Source organism: Rosa chinensis, chromosome 3, assembly GCF_002994745.2.
Source record: "Rosa chinensis cultivar Old Blush chromosome 3, RchiOBHm-V2, whole genome shotgun sequence".
NCBI lineage: Eukaryota > Viridiplantae > Streptophyta > Magnoliopsida > Rosales > Rosaceae > Rosa > Rosa chinensis.
Window position 1 is genome coordinate 42303895 of NC_037090.1, and position 9983 is coordinate 42313877.

Genomic DNA, 9983 nt, shown 5'->3' on the forward strand with positions numbered 1-9983 from the left:
TAAAAGTCAAATCCATTACAGATTCGGAAATCTGTCTGTGCAGATCAGTCAACTTCAACGGAGTGTCAAAAATCGCTCAGAGCTCAGAAAATTATGATCTTTATATGGTTGGAAAGCTACAGATGTCTAGTTTCCAGAGCTTTTTACAGCTCATCAATAGCTATTTTCTAGAGAAAGTTATGGCCGTTTTAGTGGACTGAGGTCAATCCTGCCGGAAATCTGTTTCGTGAGAAAGAAGTCCTAAATCAACACGAACTAAGAGAAACCAAGTAGAAACGAATTGGGAGTGCCTTGAGACGTTCTACTATATATACCTTGTGTATTAGACGTTTCAGGGTTCACACTTTTCTCCACAATTTCGTATTCTCACTTGTTTGCTCTCTAGTTTCAGGTTTTCACAATCTTCAAGGAGCAAAGCCGTGCCATCACCCTCCACCACCGTGATCTTCACTTGTTGCTGTGCTAAGGAGCTGCTTTGGACCTTGGGACGTGATAAAGGGTTGTTCATATGCTCTACCATACATATAACTCACGGTTTTGTGTAATTGCTAGATGGATTTTCTGCTTTGGAATTTCTATGTGTAAACCGAATCTTTTGAGTATGCAAAACTATTTTCGAATGCAATTTTGATATTCTATTCAATGATTGATGTGTTTATGTGTCCTTTGTCTTGATTGATTGCCGAATGCATGGATTGATAATCTGATTTTTGTGCTTCATTACATGGAACGTTCTTGTGGTTCGAAACATGGGAAGACTTGCATGTAACTTGCTAGTAATTAGGTTTGATGCTTGGTGAAACCTAATTCGAATGAGTAGTAAAGGCTTGCTTTGAGTCGAAAATCAGATTATGCATGTGATGATAAGTTTTGACACGCTTGGATTTGCATGTCTATTGATTCTTTCTTGAACTTAATGATTTGAAAACGGGATTTTTCAACACAGTTGCTTAGAGTGTGTGATATCGAACTTTTCAAAATAAAATTGATTTGGTGCTTGCTATTTCGATTTGACTTAAGAAAGAAAGTTAAAAGGGGACAATGGTTGCTTTGATCTTTGTGTTCTTGGTTGATAGCTTTCCATGGTAATTAAAAGAAAGATTAAGGGATGCATGAAACATTGATTCTTGAATGGTTCTTGATAAGTTGTTCTTCGAAAATTCTTCTTTTCCCACCTTTGTATAGAAACGATTTTTGTTCTTTTATTTATTTTCTGAAAATTTATACTTTGATCTTTAAAACCCCCTATGTTTTATGTTTTGTGTTCTTGTATATTTGTAAATATATAAAATTAATTTTAGGATTTTTAGATAGCATGTAAACGTAAATAACTTGTTAATAATCTGAAAATATAATTTAATTCCGTGAATAGTGTTTTCGTGAATAGTAATATGTGTTTGTGTTATACATGGATTTGTGTAGTTAGAGTTTAACTAGAATTTGTAGTTTGTATTTATGTTGTATATGGATTTCTAATTTAATTCTAACTTAACTTGTAAATATTCTTATATTTTCGTAAACTTGTATATTCTTTTCTTTAATTTGTTTCTCACATGTTAGCACCCTCAATCCCCGGTTTAGAACGATCCCTGCTTACTCTATACTAACGCTCGACATTTTCAGGGTTTAAATTGGCGAATGCTTTTGCACGTATCAATTTTTGGCGCCGTCGCCGGGGATTGAAAAGTCTTCATGTGATGAAAACGCCACTAAGGTATGATTTTGGTAAGGGATTTTGAACTATTATGGAATAGGTGAAGTCTCGTTTGTTGATATTAGCCTTAACCCCTTATTAGCACCTGATTCAGGTCTTCTAAGGTTGAGGGCGGCTTTTATTACCACTTGAAAAATGTCTTACACTTAGGCCTTTTCTTATCTAAGTAAGTATAGCCTATGTGAAATGGTGACTAGGAAGGGGACAACGTCCATGATGGGTTTTGAATCCAGAAGTGCAATCAAACGAGCCTAAACCACTATGTGGGAGTAGCTTGTGCCAAAATGGTTTCTGCCTCTCATGTTCGTCCTCCCCCGCACTGGCCATTTCAGTAAGGTTGCCCAAAGGATTTGAGAAGAAATATGTGTGGAGGCAAGGACTTGGGCCGCACGTCCAAAACAATGGTTCATTATGTCTTATTGAAGTCATACACTTAGACAATTTTCGAAAGAATTGGTTTTGGTAAGAATGATGTGAGTCATAACGGAATAGGTGAGAGTTCTTTTATTAATACTTGTCAAGCAACTCCTTTTATCTCTGCGGCGCACCTTAGTAACACAGGGTGTCTAGGTTGATTGGATACGAGAAGTGCATACAAGAGGGCCAAAACCACAATGTGGGAGTAGCTCCGCCAAAATCGTTCCTCTACTACCTGGCTCTGTGCCAAAAGAGTTACCAAAAGATAAAAAGGGGGAGACTTGTATTAACATTAGAATCTCTGGGCCGCACGTCCAAACCTTGACTTGCAAAACTCTTATTAAAATTGGCTAATTCGAAAGTTGTAGAAGATTGTAACTAACCACTAAAAAAAAAAAAAAAAAAAAAAAAAAAAATTTTTTTTTCACTTTGGATTATACATGTATATATGTGACGTTTTTGATGTGTGTACCTTGGTCCACGTCTTGTTTATATCTTACTAACTTTATTCTCTATTCTATTTCAGGATCAATGAATGTCTGGATCATCTGAACCACCTAAGTACACCAAAACGCCTCTTCACGTCATCAAAGATAGACTTGAGAGATTGAAGAAGAACTCGGACATCTTTGACGTTCAAGTGACCACACCTCTTCAATTTCGTGAGCTTCAATTAGATAGTGAAGGGAATAGAGTAGAGGGAGGATCAGAAGCTTCTGACACTTCAGTTGTTCCATCACCACACCAAACGCCACCTCCATCACCTCGTGCACTCTTAGTCATTCCACCACCACCACCACCAATGGCTCTCACCATCAGGCAGCTTTCTACATCTGTCATCCCACCTGGTGGAGTTCCTACTTGTATAACCTACCCTGCTGCAGCTGAGGGGGCAACAGCTGATTTTGAGTTGAAGTCTGGGCTACTTCATCGTCTTCCTACATTCCATGGACTCTCTATGGAAGATCCCAACCAACACTTGATGGAATTTCAGTTCATATGCACTAGCATGAAGCCTCAAGGAGCTGATGAGCATATTTTGAAGTTAAAAGCCTTCCCATTTTCGTTGGCTGACAAGGCTAAGCAGTGGCTCTATGAGTTGCCTAGTGGACGAATTGCATCCTGGGCAGACATGATGAAGGCGTTTCTTGAGAAGTATTTCCCTACATCTCGCATCATCATGTTAAGGAAGAAGATAAGTGGCATCCAACAAGGGCAGGATGAGTCCTACGCAGAATACTATGAGAGGTTCAAGTCTCTTATCACTCAATGCCCTCAACATGGCATGAAGGATGAGACCTTGCTCACTTGCTTTTATGATGGTCTCATTCCTTTGGAAAGAGACATGCTAGATGCAGCTTCAGGTGGATCATTTGTTGACAAGGAACCTGCGGCTGGAATGGTTCTAATTGAGAATAGGGCCTTGAATCAACAACAATATGGAAGCTCTAGGCCCAAAACCACCACCACACGAGAAAGGGTCCATGAGGTAAGTACTTTAGCTCAATTGGAGGATAAAATTAACAAACTTACTTCTCTAGTGTCTCAGGGATCACATGGACAAGTCATGGTGTGTGGAGTTTGTTCTATGCAAGGGCATGTGTCTGATCAATGCCCTCAACTCATGGAAAGTGGAGGACTTGAAGGTGTCAACGCCTTAAGCTTTCAACAAGGGTTCCAACGTCCTAGGAATGATCCCTACTCAAACACTTACAATCCTGGATGGAGGGACCACCCTAATTTTCGTTGGAAGGACAATGACAACGTTCAAAGTGCACCTCTAGGCTTCCAACAACAACGTCCTCAAGGCTTTTATCAAAAGCCTCAAGTTCCTAACCCTACTCCTTTTAATTCGAATTTTAATTCAAATGCTTCTTCTTCTTCTAATGATGAGTTGATCAAGGCACTAACTAAGTCTACTCAAGCTTTAATTGCAGGTCAAACTAATCATGGGAACCAAATCAACGCCATATCCACAGATGTAGCTGAAATGAAGAAGCAAATGAGCCAAGTGGTGGAGTTTATGGGTAAGTTTCATGAACAAGGAAAGCTTCCAAGTGGCACCATTCCCAATCCTCACTTTGAGCAAGCAAAGGTCGTCACTACAAGGAGTGTTAAGACCCTTGTAGACCCTCCAAAGCCCCCTAAGAAGGTTTCAACGTCAACATTAGAGGAGGAGGAGGACCCTGCAACGTCCAAGGCTCATGTGACGTCTCAAGCTTCAAATGCAAAACCGAACCCTCAAGGTAATGTTTCTAACTCTTTCAATTCGGTTATTGCTAACCCATCTTCTTCGTCTTTGCCTTTCCCAAGCAGATATGTTAAATCCAAGAAGGATGAGGCCGAAAAGGCCATCTTGGAGACCTTCAAGAAAGTGCAAATCAACATCCCTCTCCTTGAGGCCATTAAGCAAATTCCTAAGTATGCCAAATTTTTGAAGGAACTTTGCACCACAAGGAGACAAAACCGTGAGAAAGAAGTGGTGAAGGTAAGTGAGAATGTCTCCGCTGTGCTCCAACGCAGAATGCCAGAAAAGTGTAAGGATCCAGGGAGTTTTTCTATCCCTTGTGTCATTGGAACAAGTAGATTCGAAAATGCCATGCTAGACTTAGGTGCTTCTATAAATGTCATGCCTTATTCTGTTTATGAAACTCTAGGTCTAGGCGAGCTTAAACATGATAATGTTATTATTCAGTTGGCAGATCGATCTAATGCATACCCTAAGGGGTTAGTTGAGGATGTACTTGTGCAGGTTGGTGAGCTAATCTTCCCAGCTGATTTTTACGTCTTAGAGATGGAGGAGCCCTCTCCCAAGTCAACGCCACTTTTGCTAGGTCGTCCCTTCATGAGGACGGCTAGGACTAAAATTGATGTTTATTCTGGCACCTTGACAATGGAATTTGATGGAGAAGTTGTTGGTTTCAACATCTTTGAAGCTATGAGGTACCCTTTAGTTGATTTTCAATCATGTTTTTCTATTGATATACTTGATGAACTTGCGCAGAAATTCATGGAGATGATGAATGAGGATACTTTGGTTTCAACCATTGCCAATGGTGTTGGAATAATGAAGGATGACACTACCATCCCTAAGGAGGAGCTCACGGCTATTCATAGTGATGCTATCATGGAACATGTTGCTTTTCTTGAGGCAACACCATTTGAGCTAGGTAATGTTTCTTCTATGTTAATTTCTCCCTCTACTAACAAACCTTTACCTTCAGTGATTCAGGCACCTACTTTGGAACTTAAGCAATTACCAGATCACTTGAAGTATGCTTACTTGGGAGAAAACGAAACTTTACCTGTCATCATTTCATCATCTTTAACGTCAACTCAAGAGGATAGATTGGTGGAGATGCTTAAGAAGCACAAGACTGCAATTGGTTGGACTTTAGCGGATATTAAGGGAATTAGCCCTACTACTTGTGTGCATCGAATTCTGCTTGAGGAAGGAGCCAAGCCAACTAGGGAGGCTCAAAGACGTTTGAACCCCCCTATGATGGAGGTTGTAAAGAAGGAAGTCATCAAGCTTCTTGACTGTGGCGTCATCTACCCTATCTCAGACTCTAAGTGGGTTTCACCAGTTCAAGTTGTGCCAAAGAAATCTGGGATCACAGTTGTGAAAAATGCAGAGAATGAGTTAGTGCCTCAGAGAACTGTGACTGGACATCGAGTTTGCATAGACTATAGGAAACTCAATGCCACTACTAGGAAGGATCACTTTCCTTTGCCATTCATTGATCAGATGCTTGAGAGGCTAGCTGGCCACGAGTTCTATTGCTTTTTGGATGGGTACTCTGGGTACAACCAAATCGCCATTGCTAATGAGGATCAAGAGAAAACGACATTCACTTGCCCCTTTGGGACGTTTGCCTACAGAAGGATGCCCTTTGGACTTTGCAATGCTCCAGGTACGTTTCAAAGATGCATGGTAAGTATTTTTTCTGATTTTATTGAGAAAATAATTGAAGTTTTTATGGATGACTTTTCGGTTTTTGGTAAAGACTTTGATGATTGCTTAAATAACTTAGAATTGATACTTAGGCGTTGTGAAGAGACTAATCTTGTGCTTAATTGGGAAAAATGTCACTTTATGGTGAAACAAGGGATAGTCTTAGGGCATATTGTTTCTAAACGTGGAATAGAAGTTGATAAAGCTAAAGTAGATCTTGTTAAGTACTTACCATACCCCACAAGTGTGAGGGAGGTCCGCTCTTTTCTTGGACATGCAGGTTTCTACAGGCGATTCATCAAGGACTTCTCCAAGATTTCTAGGCCTCTATGTCGTCTTCTACAAAAGGAAGTGGCGTTTGAATTCAAAGAGGATTGTAAGGTTGCGTTCAACACATTAAAGGAGCTTCTGACGTCTGCTCCCATCATGCTTCCTCCAGATTGGTCTCTTCCCTTTGAGATCATGTGTGACGCCTCAGACTATGCCATTGGGGCCGTGCTAGGCCAAAGGAAGGACAAGAAGCCTTATGCCATCTACTATGCGTCAAGGACCCTCAATGATGCTCAACTCAATTACTCTACAACTGAAAAAGAACTTTTAGCTGTTGTTTTTGCCTTAGAAAAATTTCGATCTTATTTATTGGGTACTAAAGTTATTATTTATTCTGATCATGCAGCTTTAAGGTACCTAATGTCCAAGAAGGAGGCAAAACCTAGGCTCATTCGTTGGATACTCTTGCTTCAAGAGTTCGATGTGGAGATCAAGGATAAGAAGGGCTCTGACAACGTTGTGGCAGATCACTTGAGCAGACTTGTGAGTGAGGAGGACGCCATACCTATAGTGGAGATGTTTCCGGATGAACAACTCTTCGGAATCCAGGTAAGTGAGCCTTGGTATGCAGATATTGTGAACTACTTGGTGTCCAAAACGTTTCCTAGTAATATGCTAAGTGCTCAACGTGATAAACTTAAAACTATGGCTAGGCAATTTGTTTGGGATGATCCTTATTTGTGGAAATATTGTTCTGATCAATTGATAAGGAGATGTGTGCCTAATAATGAACAAAAAGCTATACTTGAGTTTTGTCATACTAAACAATGTGGTGGTCACTTTGGCTCTGATAGAACTGCTAGGAAGGTGTTGGAATCTGGTTTTTATTGGCCTACCTTATTTAAAGATGCATATGAGTTTTGTGTGACATGTGATAGATGCCAAAGAACCGGAAATTTAGGTCCTAAAGATCAAATGCCTTTGAATTTTGTACTAATTGTCGAAATTTTTGATGTTTGGGGTATTGATTTTATGGGTCCTTTTCCTTCATCTAATGGTTTTCTTTATATTCTCTTGGCTGTTGATTATGTTTCTAAGTGGGTGGAAGCGAAAGCCACCAGGACTAATGATTCTAAGGTTGTTGCAGAGTTTATAAAGTCTAATATTTTTAGTAGGTTTGGTATGCCTAGAGCAATCATTAGTGATGGCGGTTCTCACTTTTGCAACAAGACCATTGAGGCTTTGCTTAGGAAGTACAACGTTACTCATAAGGTTTCAACACCTTATCATCCTCAAACGAGTGGACAAGCAGAAGTTTCAAATAGGGAGATCAAAAGGATACTTGAGAAAACCGTAGGGCCTTCAAGGAAGGATTGGAGTCAACGATTGGAGGATGCATTGTGGGCCTATAGGACGGCTTTCAAGACACCAATTGGTATGTCTCCATTTCGTTTGGTGTATGGGAAGGCGTGCCACTTACCTGTTGAGTTGGAACATAGAGCTTGGTGGGCAGTTAGGACGTTCAACATGGACTTGGATAACGCTGGACTTCATAGGAAATTGCAACTCAATGAGCTTGAGGAAATTCGGAATGAGGCCTATGATAGTGCACGGATTTACAAGGAAAAGACAAAGGCTTTTCATGATAGAATGATTCGTGGAAAGACCTTTGTAGTTGGTCAAAAAGTTCTTTTATTTCATTCTAGATTGAGACTTTTTCCTGGTAAGCTGCGTTCTAGATGGGTTGGTCCTTTTATTGTTACTAATGTTTTTCCTCATGGTGCTATACAGATAAAGAGTCAAACAACTGGAGCGGAATTCAAAGTAAATGGACATCGTCTTAAGCCTTACTATGAGGCGTTTGTGGAGCATAATGTGGAGGATGTACCCCTCCAAAAGGCGCCACAACCAGAAGAATAAATGAAGGTGCAAGTCTAGGCTGAAAGACTTTAAACATTAAGCGCTGCATGGGAGGCAACCCATTTCATCCGTAGCTGTGGAGGAGCCATCAACGCAGATTTGCTTTCCTTGAACTCCTCCCTTTCTCTTTATTTTCGTAAAATTTTGCTTTGTTTTTAGGGTTTCTTGCGTTAACTCTTATGCCATGCTTGTTTGATGTTTTGTATGCTTTATACTTGTTTATACATTGAGGACAATGCATGATTTAGGTGTGGGGGAAGGGTATAACATTTCACTTTGTTTTTAGGAGCTAGTTTTGTGGTTATAAAAAGAAAACAAAATAAAAAATCGGAAAAATCAGAAAAATAAAAAAAAATTTTGCGTTAACTTTGTTTTAGGTTTTGTGTTTTGTTTGTGTTAGAGTCAAAATGATTTTTGGGTAAATATCTTCTTCATTGTAGGCGCATCCAATGGGATGTGATGTCTAAGGTCTAGTTTGGATATGAGAAGTGCTGACAAAGGGTCTCGTCCCCTGTCAACCAAGTGAGCTGAGCTCCGCCAAAATCGTTCCTCTCTTCACCTGGTCATGTTCCAAAGGAGTTACCGAAAGGAGAAGGGAAATATCCCTAAGTCCAAAACGTTTTGTCATGTTTGTTGCGTCACTTTATGTGTTGTTTTAGTTTGTTTTGTGATCGAGTCTTAGGATGCCCTTTTAACTGTCTAGGATGAGCTTATATCTCTGAAATTAAGGCAAAAAGAGGATCACAAGATTGAGATAATATTTGATGATATTCTTTGGTTAACTATGATTTATGAAAAGCATATGAATGTGTAGTAGATATGGTGCATGCGTAACTTTGGTACAGAATATGAACATGTGGAAGATAAGTTATGATTCATAATAAACCCTTGTGAGAATTTGAGCCATGTGCCCTTTCTTTGTTGAGTGATTAATGAAAAAATGAATTATACTCTTATTTTCTTGGCGATGATTTTGTTGATCTCATTATTCTTTCATCTTGATTGATTACTTGCCATAGATTAAGTTTGATGGACTAGAGAATGCTAGAATTCACTGTTATGCTTGTTGAGACGTTTATGATCAATATATGGCCCTGATTCTGGAAAGGATAAAGGTACTTACTTAGGATTTTCATCACCATAGCCAAATATAGCCTGTGTCCCTATTTGTGCCCGTCGTGGGACTCCCCTAGTTTAACCATTTTGAGCCTACATTGAGCCTTTTATTTCATCACCCTCAAAATTCCTTAACCCTTAACCCTAGTATAGTTATATCCTTACCCTCTGTTCTAAAGACTTAGTGGAGCATATTTCTGAGACTGTGCTTGGAGTTTTGGCGTCAAGGAAGAATTTTGAAGACATGAAGAAGTTCAAGTGTGGGGGTAGACTTGTCCATATGTAATCTTTGTATGTAATTGCCGAAAAGAAAAAAAAAAAGAGAATGAAATCGTAAAAAAAAAAAAAAGAAAGGAAATATTACGGCAATTAAGAGAAAAATGTGAAGTATTGTTTATGTTTATGGATTTTAGTCCCCTATACTTAGTGGATTTGGAGTTTGCTTTGAAGTGAAGGCCTATTGTTGAAGAATTTGGTCTTTGTCCAATTCACTTGTTCGAAAAAGGTTAGAATGAAGTTTGGGCCCAACATGATGACACTTGGCCCTTTTATAAGCCCTTGGAGGATACATGACGTTTTGATATACATGGT